The sequence below is a fragment of the Callithrix jacchus genome, chromosome 5 (genome assembly GCF_049354715.1).
Source record: "Callithrix jacchus isolate 240 chromosome 5, calJac240_pri, whole genome shotgun sequence".
NCBI classification, from domain to species: domain Eukaryota; kingdom Metazoa; phylum Chordata; class Mammalia; order Primates; family Cebidae; genus Callithrix; species Callithrix jacchus.
The window spans coordinates 80,306,855-80,322,796 of record NC_133506.1 but is presented as its reverse complement, the minus strand read 5'-3'; positions in this window follow the sequence as shown (position 1 = coordinate 80,322,796).

Sequence of the window (15,942 nt, the reverse complement as noted above, 5' to 3'; positions counted from 1 at the left end):
GAACCCCCTAAAGGAGTTATGAAATGGGCACCAAAAGATACCAAAGCTATCCAAACAATTCAATGGCCAAAATGCTGAACAACAATGCAAAAGTAAGCAAAACAAAAGCCTTCAGTATGACTAAATATAACCTGCTTCCCACTCTTTTTTTTTTTTTTTTTGAGACAGAGTCTTGCTCTCTCACCAGACTGGAGTGCAGTGTGTGATCTCAGCTCACTGCAACCTCCACCTCTCATGTTTAAGAGATTCTCCTGCCTCAGCCTCCTGAATAGCTGGGACTACAGGTGCCCATCATTATGCCCCACTAACTTTTTGTATTTTAGCATAGATGGGGTTTCACCATGTTGGCCAGGATTGTCTCGATCTCCTGACCTCATGATCCTCCCGCTTCAGCCTCCCAAAGTGCTGGGATTACAGGCATGAGCCACTGGGTCCAGCCCACTTTCCCACTCTTTAAGGAGAAATTAAAGTTTCACATGAAATCTCACAGAAATAAATAAATGAAAGTTTTTGTCCCCTGAGATTTTATTTTCTGTTTATTCCCAGCTGCTTCCTTTGTAATGTCTAGGTTAAGTTAGGATTCCTTTTCCAGCAGTTGCTATCCTCCACCAAATCGAGAAAAATTTAAGTAATCTAAAGCAACATAAACCAAAAATGGTCTTGTGTCCTACATTATAATGTTGGAGGGTCAATGGGACTTATAAGGGATCACAGATTCTGACCCACCATAAAAGTCTAAGGAAATTGACAAGAATCATGCTTGCAATTACCTACCATGAAATTATGTTTTTGGAATTTAGTAACTGGTTCCAGTAAAGACTGAGTGATCTGTCAAAAAAGGAGTGCAGACAAAGAAAAGTTAAAAAAAAAAAAAAACAAGGAAAAGAAAAAAATAATCAAAGTCTCAGGATCCAAGAGCCAGTCAGATTCTTGTGCTGGGTATACAAACTCCAAGCTGACAAACTTAAAATAATGTCTGAGAAATCTCCCATCAAGTAATTCCAGCATCTTCCATACCTTATTTTGGAGGAGGTAGTATTCGAGATGTTTCTGTCTTACAAAATCTGCCATGGTGCTGATCTGAGTCACCGTGTCTTATTTATGGTGTCCTTTCTTCCTTTAGGCTCCATCAGGGACATTGTGGACCCTGCAATTTCTATTTTCCTTTGAGTATTATTCTCATCACCTCAGTATTGAACTGAGTTTTGTCAATTTTTATTGACAAAGCTCCCATCCTTTCTCGTGCGAAGGATTCTTCAGTTAGTGGTGGGGAAATTGAAGCATTCATGGTGTTGCTGCTTCTACTCCTCTAACCTCCTGTTCTTCTTCCTTACTGCATCTCCAGCCAGGTTCCATGGCCTATGAGTTCTGTGCAACGTGTCTATGAGCATTAGTCTTTGCTTCTGAAATTTTTAGGCTTGTGAAAACAACCTCCCGGAAGTACTTTGCCCTCAGCCTTAGGTTTGTTTCCACAGGACCATCTCTCTTTTTTTTTTTTTTGAGATGGAGTCTTGCTCTGTCACCCAGGCTGGAGTGCAGTGGTGCTATCTCGACTCACTGCAACCTCTGCCTCCTGGGTTCTAGGGATTCTCCTGCCTCAGCCTCCCAAGTTGCTGGAATTACAGGGGTGCGGCACCATGCCCAGCTATTTTATTTTCTGTATTTTTAGTAGAGACAGGGTTTCACCATGTTGGCAGGCTGGTCTCAAACTTCTGACCTTGTGATCTGCCCTCCTTGGTCTTCCAAAGTGCTGGGATTACAGTCATGAGCCACTGCACCTGGCCTCAATAACTTTTAAACTGAAACTGTTGATGTTTTAAATATCTGCGTTATGTGTGTCTCCAGGTGAACCACCGTGGCTTCTGCTACAAGCTCCACCAAACTTGTTTTCTCTCAGCCTTTGAATCTTCCAGACCCAGATAAATCAGCATGGAAATCCTTCAACCTAGCACTAAGACTTGTGTTTCAATTTCAGAGGTCCAACAGAGGTTTTAGGAATTGTACGGGCTTCTTAAGCATGTTCCTTTCCTTTTTGACCAAGTGCAAGACTAACATGGTTAGCTGACTCCAATGGTCACATTTCCTTGCTTTCCCTTTTCTTTTTGGTTTAGATATTTATCTAATATAGGATTGTAGATTTCTCTCCTATGTATCAGTCCTCATGCCGTAACCCCTAATGATGAAAAATAGGATATCACTGAGTTCTTAGGCTGCCAAAATCATCCATTATACAAACTCCTATATTCTAGGATTGGATATTTCCCATGGTGGAGTCCTATCAGCCCACCATCTCCCCCTTCCTAGACTCCATCTATCGCTGTCTCATCCTTCCTGCACCTCCATAAATTTCCCTGGCACATCCTTTCAGCAATCCTTGGATCATGCCCTACAAAAACCTTGTCTTCTTAAAACTTATCTAATGATGTTTGGCATGTCTGCTCTCTGTCTTTTTCTCTCATATCTCTTCTGTGTAAAAAAACTAACACAGTGAAACATTTTTTTTTTTTCTGATTACAAAACACATGTTCTATGTAAATAGCCAAATGATACAAATTAGAATAAGAACATTCAGAATAACGTTCTTTTATGTTTGTAAACATCCACATACACTTTTACAAACATAAGATCCTATCATGCTTTTTGTTGCTGTGGATGTGATTGTTGCTTTGTTTTGTTTTGCTTACCCTCTGCTCTTCCTCTATTCTTTTAACCCATCCCACCCCAGGGAACTAATCTTATAACCTATTAAGTGTCCTACTAAATAATTTTCTGTGCTTATGTAATCAGAATGGTAAAGAGTGTGTCCGAGGGCCCTCCTAGGGGCAGGATGGGCTGGGGTGGCCAAGGAAGTCATACATAATAGGCTCCTCTTTCATAATCCGTTTTTCTAGGCCTCCCTCCAGACTGCTTCCTACCACTTACCAGGAATGCAATGGCATTTTAAGCTCTTCAACACATTCAACTATTATTGCAACTATTATTGCATTTGCAATGTGGGGCTTTAGTGTGAATCAGCCCACTAAAATCCCCAGATTTGGGTGATAACATCTATCAGGAAATTCTGCTGGATCCAAATTCAATTGGTTTTTCCCTTTGGCGTAACACTCTTGGGATCCACTCCCACACACATTCCCTAGGCTTCTGCTGATTCGCATCAGCAAGAATTTGTTGCTTTCTTGGATAGTGAACTGTCTTTTCTGGAGTAAGCCTTTCACCTCTACATCTCTGCTGGGAGGACTCTAACACGTTTTATGGGGCTAGAAGCAATGAGAGATGTTGGTATGAGTAGGGTGACTGCAGTTCCAGCTTTTGGCAATTGAGGAAGTTCCTTGGGCATTGCATTCTCAATGCTAAAACCAGGAAAGCCCTGAGCAAACTGGGACAAGTTGGTCTTCTTAGAAGTGGGTTCCGAGAGACAGACATCAAGTGATAAAGTCTGCCCCATGTGCAGACACCAAAAGGCCTTTATGCAGGTAAAAGCCAGTTTCTTTATATTGGCGAGGGACAGAGGCATCCTCTTTCTGCAAAGAGATGTTCAAAGGAATAGTATTCTAAGTTTTTAGGTGTATCTATGTCTGCTCAAATGTCCTCGTCCCAGGTCTCAGGGTTCCAGTTTTCCTGAGACTAGTGTCTTTACCATAGCCTAAGAGGTGTGGTGGGATTGAGCGTCTACTTAGAGCTGTGCCTCCAACCTCATACCCCAGTGCTCACCTCTCCTAAGGCTGCAGGAGGAAGAATCAATGCATGTCCTCGATTGTGTGTGCATGATATTTAATTTCTCTTCTTCTCTATGCACTCTCTTTAAGCCCTAAGAAGAAGCCAGGTGTCTTCATAATATTTATTATTTCAATTTCGCCGCAAGAAATCAGTGTCACAGCCTCATGAACTCCCAGCACCCTTCCCTCTCCTTAACACTCTCTGCATTTTCTCTTGCTTTGTCCACCAGTGATAATTTGAATGACTGGATATCACAGGTCACTTCATATTCTGGTTTACTCAACAAGTGAAACACAACATTTACTCCTTACATGTACATCCAGCCCAATTCCAGAATCGCATTTTGAAAACCTCTTTCCTGGGGCCACGTCTGGAACCAATTATCAGCCAAGTCCCAACAGAAAACAGATGGCACATTCAAAACAGGATAATTCCAGATAGGAAAACAGATGGGAAACTCTTTATGAAGTGTGGGTGTAAGGGAATCAAGTGTGCTTACTTGGTGCTAGGAGAATTGGAGCTGTTACTACCCCTAAGGCCCAAGGGACAAGGGGAGAGAGAGAGGTTACTGGAATCTGGAAAGAGAGAGAGTTGAGTATCATAAGTTATCTTGGGAATAGCAAGGGATTTTTGTTGGAGAACACAGCTGGTACAGGCTGTCCACATAAGAGAGAAGCTCTCCTTCTTTCTTCTTATCTCTCCCTTAGTGATTCTCTGTGGCTGAACCTAAGTGGAAACCACTTAGAAAAGGTACCCCTATTGAAGGCACTCAGAGCAGATCACAGGGTGGAGAAAGAAATAGACAGATTTGTAAGAACAAGTTAAAGAGACCTCACATCATGTCTTTGTCATGGAATGCTCTCTGTGTGATTCATTCCAACAATCTCTGTCTTTTTATGAGGGAAATTAACTCTCCTACCTTTAGTTAGTGACTCATACCTAATATTATCCTTCTTATTTTATTTTACATTGACTGGCTATTTTCACTCATTGCTTTCTCTTTGTTTTTTCCCCTCCTCATTTTTGCTTTTTGGTCAAATTGTTATTCACTCCCTTTTTCTTCCTTCTTGTTAAATTGGAAGTGTAGTGTACGATACATTTCCTTTCCACTGATTGTTACCTTCCCATATTCAACACACTTGCTATTAGACCTTAGTATTGCATGAGAACAAAATATAAACTTTTACTCCTCCTAGGTACTCACTTCCCAGATTGTTTCTATGTCTATTTCATTGGAAACATGAAACTTTAGAATAGTTTTACTTCCTTTTTCTCCACACCATAACCCTGGGCCCCACAACTTCTAGGTTTGAAAGACATAGTTTGGTATGTTCAGTCCCAGATGATTTGGGGGCTTCTCTTTGCAGCATGCCTAGTTTAAAAACCCTATTTAATACATATTACAAATTCCCTGTCATTCTATTACTTCCTCTTTGGATTTATATACAAGTGTACATTTTGGTCACTTATCATCTTCCCCATCTAAAGGTCCCTGTTCTAATTCACTCATTGTTTTGATTAAAATAATTCTGGAGGTATTTGCCACAGATGGAGTATGTGGGTGTATTAGTCCCCCCAGCATTTTCATGTTGCTATGAAGAGATACCTAAGACTGAGTAATTTATAAAGAAAAAAGAGGTTATAAAGATTCACAGTTCCACATGGCTGGATGGAACACGAAGGAGGAGCAAAGGCACTTTTTACATGGTGGCAAGCAAGAGTGCATGTGCATGGGAACTGCCCTTTATGAAAAACCATTAGCACTCTTGAGACTTATTCACTATCATAAAAACAGCACAGGAAAAAACCCACCCTCACAATTCAGTCGCCTCCCACCTGGTTCCTCCCACAACATGTGGGGAATATGGGAACTACAAATCAAGATGAGATTTGAGTGGGGACACAGCCATGCCATATCATTCTACCCTGTCTCAGTACAGCAGTTTAAAATTACAACGTTTTTCCCCAGTGTGTACAGGTTTTTATACTAATTTCCAGGTTCCAGTGTTATAAATATGAACTTAAACTCTGTTCCAGTGTTATAAATATGAACTTTAAACTCAGTGTTAAAAATATAAACTCTGATTCTTTCTCTTTTGGTCTAGAAGCTTGAGGTTATCTCTTTTATCTTTGGAATTCAGAGATATTTTAAAGTTATGTCTTGGATATATGGATTTATTTTTTAATTGAAACTAATTATATTTAAAGCCTAAAGATGCATTTCATGTGCAGATTAAATGCTTGATGCCAAGATAATTTTTCTTACATTATCTATTTGCTTATTACCTTGTCTCTATCTATACATTTCTTTTTCAAAGACATCTAGTGTTCAGGTAAGGCCTGTCGGGTCTATCCTCCAAGTCTTTAATATTTTTGCTCAGCACTTCTGTGTTTGGATTCTTTTCCCTCCATAGTTGCTACATGTTTTGGGTCATTTCTACCATTTGATCTTTGGGTCACACACTCTCTCCTTTAATTCCTCTACAGAATTTTAAAACCAGTTTTAAGCTGTACAAAGTCTTTCTATTTTTATTTTGTACATTTTAATGGCTTTGTCATTGTGTTTATGTTGAAGTTGTCAGCTCCTGCCCCAATTGTCTTATTCTACCCCAGCAACCTGTGTCGAGAGCTCTGGCAGCTTTTCTCCTCTAGAGCTGCTAAGCCTTCTTCTGTGCTATCTCTTCCCCTTGTCTGTTTCACTGGATGCTGCATGCTTTACCCAGATCGTCTCTTTTGGGTCATGATATGCACCTTTCGGGTGCAGCTTCCAGCCACATCCTTCACCTGGAGTTACATGCAGCAACAAGAAATTGCTTTGATCAAAATCACAGGAAGCCCAGGACAAGTAACTCACTGGTATAAGGAAGATCTGATCCTCTTGCTTCAATCTGGGACAACTCTGAAGGGTCAGCCCAGCTTTGGGCTTTCATAGGATATGGCCTCATATTGAGGATGAGATTTTCCCTCTTTCCTTTCCTGGCTTCCTTTCTTTTTATTGACATGTTTCTCAAGAGCTCTTTTCAGTAAATCATCAGAATACAATTGTCAGAGTCTGTTTCCAGATACCTCAGTTGAAGACGTTCACTCATCACTTTATTTCCTTGTGGGGCACAGTTCCCCCAGTACTTTGAGGTACAGTTTGGGGGCCCAGAGAATGGTAGAAGGGTTTCAGTCTCTTCTCTATTTAGCTGGTAATGTACCAGCTGTAAGTTGCTGGTCCCCACTGGGGCACCTGGACAACTTTGTGGGCTCCCCTGGTTTCCTTAGCTGCAGGGCCTTGAATTTAAGGGGGAAACTTAACTGCTTGACCTTTCAGTTCTTTGCAGCTCCTTTGTAGCCACAGGTCTCTTGGGCTGCCCTTTGCTTTGGGATATGTATTAGTTTCCAGGGCTGCAATAACCAATTCCCACAAGCTGGGTGGCTTAACAAAACAAAAACTCCTTCTCCAGAAGAGGCCAGAACTCTGAAATGAAACTAACCATACCCTAACCTAACCCTAACCCTAACCCATCCTCTGGATTCTAGGAGAAAATCCTTCCTGTCTCTTCCAACTTCTCATGGCTGTTGGAATTCCTTGGCTTCTATGACTGTGGCCTCATCACTCCAATCTGTACCACTGTCTTCACATTGCCTTCCCATCTATGCGCCTGTGTCTTCTCTTTTCTATTTCCCCTTGTCTGTGAGTTTAAGGGCCATCTGGGTAATTCAGCATGATATTATCTAAAGAGCCTTAACTTAATCACATCTACACAGCTTTTTCCAAGTAAAATAACATCTACAGGTTCCAGGGATTTCAACACTGACATATCTTTTGGTAAGGAGAGTCATTCAATGCACTAATAGAGTATATGGATCTTCTTAGGTGAAACTCTTTCCAGAAAAGTTGAGGCTTAAATTCTTTCCCTCTGACTGTCTCCTGACTCTTCCCTTACCCCCTTTTTTTGAGACATTCTTGCTCTCTCACCTAAGCTGGAGTGCAATGGCACAATCTCGGCTCACTTTCAGCCTCCACCTCCTGGATTCAAGTGATTCTCCTGCTTCAGCCTCCTGAGTAGGCTGAGATGATAAACATCGCCACCACACCCTGCTAATTTTTTGTATTTTTAAGTAGAGATGGGGTTTCGTCATGTTTGTAAGGCTGGTTTTGAACTCCTGACCTCAAATGATCTGCCCACTTCAGCCTCCAAAAGTGCTGGGATTACAGGTGTGAGCTTCCACCCCCAGTCAGGCTCCTGACTCTTAAGAGGCCTAGGGGGATCATTGTCTTGTGTTGCTTTTCCTATACTTAGACACAGGAAGCCCTATGCCAACTCACGAGCAGAAAGACAGAAGCCCTCACTCTGCAAACACTCCCTGGGAGACCCCTCACTTTGTTCTAATAACTCCACACTCAAGCAAAGTCACTTGTAGTTGAACTGGAATTTGGAAAAGGTACAGAGGATGTGTAATTAGATTCATCAGATTTTCTACTTTGTGGAATCTCACCTCTTTCCATCTAAAAATATCTATAATATTAACATTATCAACCCCATCTAAAATATCTATAATATTAATATTAATAACTTTAAAAATTCTAAATCTGTAAAAGGGGTTTATAAAAATATTCTGGTATAATGTACATATTTGAATATAATGAGTCACTAATTATTTGCTATTCTAACCTGTTTAACCAAAAAATACACATGTAAATGAGTGGCAAGTCTTTATACTATAATTCAAGTCAGAAAAAAAAAGCAGGCCAATTAAAAACAAGGAAATTAGAGAGTGGGGTTTTTTGGACATTGTTTTTAATCTAGAGAACATTTCTTGATCTCAGTTTACTTGATAAGCATCCATTGGTTAAATGGCAGGCAATTTTACATCATTGGATATCATTTAATTATCCCCAGAGAAGATACCTTCTCTTCTGTACCTTCAAACTCAGTCTTGAAAATCAACATTTAGTACATTTAGTTAATAACCATGGAATGCCACTATAATATCACTTAATGGGAATGGAATCTGCAATAATCTCCCTCATTAGTGACACATGGTGAAAGGTTAGTCATTCTGAACTCACTTCCCACTGCTGTTAAAAGATTTTATAGTCCATGCAGCAAATGGAGATGCTGGTCAGAGAGCACTGACATTTGTTCTGCTTTCTAATGCAGCAACGTGTCTTTCTTACTTTCTTGTTCCTCCTGTTGCCCTCTTTGGAAACCAGTTTGTTCCATTCTGTGAAAGCTCTAATTAAAAGGAGAAATGGTCAGGGCAGTTTGAGCAAGCTGCCCTCACCACCAATGAGGGATTGGGAGTTTGAGGCAAAAGCATAAGAATAGAACCTGACAGAATCACTAATTATAATCTACTGCTCAGGTCATTAAACTATAGTGAGCAGTAAATTTAAAAGGAGCATTTTTTTTTTGCTGTTGTTTAGGAAATAATATTTACTTGTAAAAAATAGTTTTTAGAGCTGTCCTGGCCTGGCTGACTCCAAAAGGATAAGAAAAACTCACAGTCCTTTCCCCAAACACATTCATTGGTGCAGACAGCTGCCAATGGTGAGAAAAGTAGACAGCATCAGAAGTTGAGAAAGGTAAGTTTCAGTGAATATTTCATAAAAACCATTCACGAAGAAAATCTTTGCTAAAAAAATTTTTATTCAGCGTTTTTCACAGCAGCCATGGTATGCAGTCAAACTAAGCATCCATCAGCTGATGACTGGATAAAGAAAATGTGGTATATATGCACAATGGAATACTATTCAGCCTGTAAAAGGAAGGAAATGTTGTCTTTTGTGATAACATGGATGAACATGGAGGACATGTTAAGTGCAATGCACCAGGTGCAGAGAGATAAATACTACATAATCTCACTTATATGTTGAATCTAAAGGATTCAAACTCATAGAAACAGAGAACAGAATGGTGGCTACCAGGACCTGGGGGTGAGTGAGTGAGGGAGTTAGGGAGATATTGGTCAAAGGATACAAAATTTCAGTTAGGCAAGGGGACTAAGCAAGAGATCTATTGTACAACATAGTGACTGTAATGACATATATATTTAAAACTCACTAAGTGAGCAGATTTTCAGTGTTCTCACCACAGAAATATGTGAATTAGTGCATATGTTTATTTGCTCAATGCAGCCATTCCACAATGAATACATATTTCAAACCATCATGTTGTACATAATTAACATATACAATTTTTGTCAATTAAAAATGATTAATTTAAAAAAGTTCCACTTAGCCTTTACTTACATATCAAAGTAACCTGTTGGTTACTTTGTTGCTATTGGTAAACCAACTTTCAAAGCCTACAGTAATCCCTAGCTGGATCCGAGTATTTGTATTCACTGGATAAAATAATGAATGGACTTTGCTGATTGCCTTAGAATACAGTGAATGCCAAGTCTTGTGGTACAACTTCACCCTTCAGTAGCATGGAGGTAGGAGACTGGCAGGAATTGTTTTCTGGTCACGACTCTGCTAACCAAAGCAGGATCTAGTCTAAACAGGATAAAGTGAAGAAACAAGTGGGAACCAAGTGGCAGCCACAAAAGCGATCCTTAGCCACCCTCTTTGCTCATTAATATTAGACACTCCCACTGGTACCATGACAGTTTACAAATTCCATGGCAATAACCAGAAGTTATCACTCCTTTCCATGGTGATGCCCTGGAAGTTATCATTCTTTCCTGAGAAAGTGTGTAATAATCCACCCCTCAGTTTGCATTCATGTGCTTCTTAACTTGTGTGTAAATGAATGTGGGTATAAGAGGGTATAAATATAGTTGCAAAGATCCCACAGACTGCTGACTGTGAGTTAGTCCTGTTTCACAAGGAGCAGTGCTGTCAGAGGCATTTGAACCAGAGTGACTCCATGTTGAAGAGGGGCTGGGTAAAATAAGACCTACTGGGCTGCTTTCCCAGGAGGTCTTAGTCACAGGATAAGAGAGGATGTCAGCATAAGATACAGTTCATGAACACCTTGCTGATAAAATAACAGGTGGCCAAATCCCATCAAAACCAAGATGGTGACAAAAGTGACCTCTGGTCATTCTCACTGCTCAGATCATAATTATAATGCATTAGCATGATAAAAGATACTCCCACCAGCGCCATGGCAGTTTACAGATGCCGTGGCAATGTCTGGAAGTTACCCTACATGGTCTAAAAAGGGGAGAATTCCATCTGGGTGCAGTAGCTCATGCCTGTAATCCTGGGACTTTGGGAGGCAAGGGGGAGGATCACCTGAGATCGGGAGTTTGAGACCAGCCTGACCAACATGGAGAAACCCCATCTCTACTAAAAATACAAAATTAGCCAGGCATGGTGACACATGCCTGTAATACCAGCTACCTGAGAGGCTGAGGCAGGAGAATCACTTGAACATGGGAGGCAGAGGTTGCAGTGAGCTGAAATAGCACCATTGCACTCCAGCCTGGGCAGCAAGAGTGAAACTCCATCTCAAAATAGAGGGGGGAATTCCTCAGTTCCAGGAATTGCCCACTCCTTTCCCAGAAAACAGATGAATAATCTACCCCTTGTTTAGAATATAATCAAAAGGTGACAGTAAGTATAAGCAGCTGAGTGGCCCATTCTGCTGTCTATGGTAGTCATTGTTTATTCCTTTATTTTCTGAATAAACTTGCTTTCACTTTATGAACTCACCCCAAATTCTTTCTTGCATGAGACCCAAGAACTTACTCATGGAGCCTGAATTGGGACCTTTTTCTGGTAACAGTACCATTCAAAGATTGCTGTCAAACACCACCTGCTTGCCCTGGAATTCTTTCCCTTGGCAAAGCCAAGAACCCTCCTGTACTAAGCTCCAATTCTGGGACTCACCTGTCCTGCATCAGTATCAGCCATTATACTGTAGCAAATGTTACTATTGAAGAGCTAATTCCATCCCATCCCATACGTTTAGCAAGTTGAGACCTGATTTTGTTTTGTTTTGTTTTTGGAGACGGGGTCACTCTTTGTAACCTAGGCTAGAACACAATGGTGCAATCTTGGCTCACTGAAAACTCCACCACCTGGGTTCAAATGATTCTACCACCCCAGCCTCCTGAGTACCTAGGATGAGAAGCACCCACCATCGTGCCCGGTTAATTTTTGTATTTTTAGTTGAGATGGGTTTTCACCATGTTAACCAGGTTGTTTCAAACTCCTGACCTCAAGTGATCCACCCACTTTGGCCTCCCAAAGCGCTGGGATTATAGGAATGAGGCACTGTGGCTGGCCTTAAGACCTGATTCTTTTACAGGTTTCTTATAACTCTTTAGGAAAGGTAAGTTTACACATGTAATAATGATATAGTGACAATAATATAGACCCTGCTTTTAGAAGGGTGAAGAGCATATGTGCAAGCTAGATTTTTTGGAAAAAAACTGCTGGAGGAAGTTGGAAGGGTCAGAGTCTCTGTGGACTTGTACATTTAGGAAGCCAGGACAAGACAAATCACTGGAAGGCTGTAGTCTGGCTCTGACCTCTTGGGGAGTATGCCATGAGCATGTGCTTTAAGGATGTAATCAGTGTGTCTTTCTGTGAGAGGACTCCCTTCCTGGAGCCCCTGCTGTCCCCTGGAGTGCTTTGCCTTGAAAAGCTTTTCCACTGGGTATCTGTTAATTCTTTTAATTCCCTTCTTCAATTCCTAGAGCTTCTCTTCAAATGCTACCCAATCAGTAGCATTGCAGTAGGAGACGAGCAGGAATTGTTTTCTGGTCATGACCCTGCTGAGCAAAACAGGATCTAGTCTTAACAGGATAAAATGAAGAAATGGGTGGGAACTAATAGGCAGCCACAAAAGCGATCCCTAGTCACCCTCTTTGCTCATTAATATTAGACACTCCCACCAGCACCATGACAGTTTACAAATGCCATGGCAATGACCAGAAGTTACCACTCCTTTCCATGGTGACGACCTGAAAGTTACCATTCTTTTCCTAGAAAGTTTGAAATAATCCACCCATCAATTTGCATTAATGCATCCTTAATTGGCATTTAAATGAAAGTAGGTATAAGAGGATATAAAGGGACTTTCCCCAAGATGGCCAAATAGGAAGAGCTGTGGTCCACAGTTCCCAGTGAGAGCGATCCAGAAGGTGAGTTATCTGCACATTTCCAACCGAAGTACCAGGTTCATCTCATTGAGACTGGCTAGACAGTGGGAGTAGCCCAAGGAGGGCAAACTGAAGCAGAGTTGGGTGTTGCCTCACCCAGGAAGTGCAAGGGGCCGGAGAACTCCCTCTCCTAGCCAAGGGAAACCAGTAGGAATTTTTCAAGGCACTCCAGCACTCTGGCTCAGATACTGTGCTTTTCCCACAATCTTCACAACCTGCAGACCAGAAGGTTCCTTTTGGTGCCTACAACACGAGTGCCCCGGGTTTCCAGCACAAAACTGGGTAACTGAACTGCTCATTTTCCTGAAAAAAAGGGGGGGTTAAAGTCAGGGAGCCAAATGATCTGGCTTGGCAGGTCCCACCCCCACAAAAACCAGCAAGCTAAGATCCACTGGCTTGAATTTCTCACATCCAACACAGCAGTCTGAGCTCAACATGACATGGACCTCAGTGGGGAGAGAGGCATTCAACATTACTGAGGCTCAGGTAGGCAGTTTTAAACTTGCCTGTGTAAACAAAGTCACCAGGAAGTCTACAGAGCAACTTGGCAGAGTCCATGGCAGCTCAGCAAAGCCTCTGCAGGCAGACTGTGACTAGACTCCCTTCTCGCTCAGCAGGGCATCTCTGAAAAAAGGCAGCAGCCCATCAGGGACTTTTAAGTAAAGCCCCCACCTTCCTGGGACAGAGCACCCAGGAAAAGGGGCAGTGTGGGTCCTGCTTCAGCAGATTTAAATGTCCCTGCCCAGCAGCTCTGAAGGGACCAACAGAGCTCCCAGCACAGCACTTGAGCTCTGATAAGGAACAGGCTGCCTGCTTAAGTGGCTCCCTGATCCCTGTTTGTCCTGACTGGGAGTCAGTCATACAGGAGATGTCTGGTGGACATCTAGCAGGTACCCTTCTGGGATGAGGCTACCAGAGGAAGGAACAGGCAGCAATCTTTGCTGATCTGCAGCCACCACAGGTAATTCCCAGGCAAGCAGGGTCTGGAGTAGACATCCAGCAGACTGCAGCAGAGGGGCCTGACTGTTAGAAGGAAAACTAAAAAAAAAAAGAGACAGAAATAGCTTCAACATCAACAGAAAGAAGTCCACTCAGGGACCCTATCCAAAAGTCACCAACTTCAAAGACCAAAGATAGATAAAATCATAAAGATGGGTAGAAACCAGTGCAAAAAGGCTAAAATTGCCAAAAGCCAGAATGACTCTTCTCCTCCAAGGGATCACAACTCCTCACCAGCAAGGGAACAAAACTGGATAGAGAATGAATTTGATGAATTGATAGAAGCAGGCTTCAAAGTGTAAGTAATAACAAATTTCTCTGAGCTAAAGGAGCATGTTCTAACCCAATGCAAGTAAACTGAGAACATTGAAAAAAGGTTAGACAAAATGCTAACCAGAACAACCAGCATAGAGAAGAACATAAACTACTTGATGCAGCTGAAAAACAGAATGAGAACTTCATGAAGCATACACAAATTTCAATAGCCAAATCCATCAAGCAGAAGAAAAGATATCGAAGTTTGAAGATCAACTCGATGAAATAAAACGAGAAGGCAAGATTAGAGAAAAAAAGAGTAAGAAGAAATGAACAAAGACTCCAAGAAATATGACATTATGTGAAAAGACCATATCTACATTTGATTGGAGCACCTGAATGTGATGGGAAGAAAGAAACAAAGTTGGAAAGCGCTCTTCAGGATATTACCCAGGAGAACTTCCCAACCTAGTAAAGCAGGCCAACATTCAAATTCAGGAAATACAGAGAACACCGCAAAGGTACTCCTTGAGAAAAGCAACCCCGAGACACATAATCATCAGATTCACCAGGGTTGAAATGAAGGAAAAAATGCTAAAGGCAGCTGGAGAGAAAGGTTGGGTTATCCAAAAAGGGAAGCCCATCAGACGCAACAGCAGATCTCTCAGCAGAAACCATACAACTCAAAAGAGAGTGGGGGCCAATATTCAACAGCTTTAAAGAAAAGAACTTTCAACCCAGAATTTCATATCCAGCCAAACTAAGCTTTATAATTGAAGGATAAATAAAATCCTTTATGGACAAGCAATTGCTGAGAGATTTTGTCGCCAGCAGACCTGCCTTACAAGAGCTCCTGAAGGAAGTACTAAACATGGAAAGGAACAACCAGTACGAGCAACTGCAAAAACATACCAAAAACATACTGTCAACACTATGAAGAAACTGCATCAACTAATGGGCAAAACAAACAACTAGCATCAAAACGGCGGGATCAAATTCACACATAACAATATTAACCTTAAACATAAATGGGCTAAATGTCCCAATCAAAAGGCAGACTGGCAAACTGGATACAAAGTTGAGACCCATCAGTGTGCTGTATTCAGGAAACCCATCTCATGTGGAAAGACACACATGGAGTCAAAATAAAAGGGATGGAGGAAGATTTACCAAGAAAATGGAGAACAAGAAGAAGGCAGGTGTTGCAATCCTAATCTCCAATAAAACAGACTTTAAACCAGAAAAGAGTAAAAGAGAAAGAAGTGGGGCATTATATAATGGTAAAGGGATCAATGCAACAAGAAGAGCTAACTATCCGAAATATATATGCACCCAATACAGGAGCACCCAGATACATAAAACAAGTTCTTAATGACCTACAAAGATATTTAGACTCTCACACAATAATAGTGGGAGACGTTAACACTCCACTGTCAATATTAGACAGATCAACAAGACAGAAAATTAACTAGGGTATCTAGGACTTGAACTCAGATCTGGACCCAGCAGACCTAATGGACATCTACAGCACTCTCCATCCCAAATCCACAGAATATACATTCTTCTCAGCACCAAGTTGCATTTTCTTTAAAATTGATCACATAATTGGAAGGAAATTATTCCTCAGCAAATGCAAAAGAAGAGAAATCATAAACAGTCTCTCAGACCACAGTGCAATAAAATTACAACTCAGGATTAAGAAACTCACACAAAACCGCACAACTACATGGAAACTGAACAACCTGCTTCTGAATGACTACTGTATAAACAATGAAATGAAGGCAGAAACTATTGGCTTTGAAACCAATGAGAACAAAGACACAACATACCAGAATCTTTAGGACACCTTTAAAGCAGTGTCTA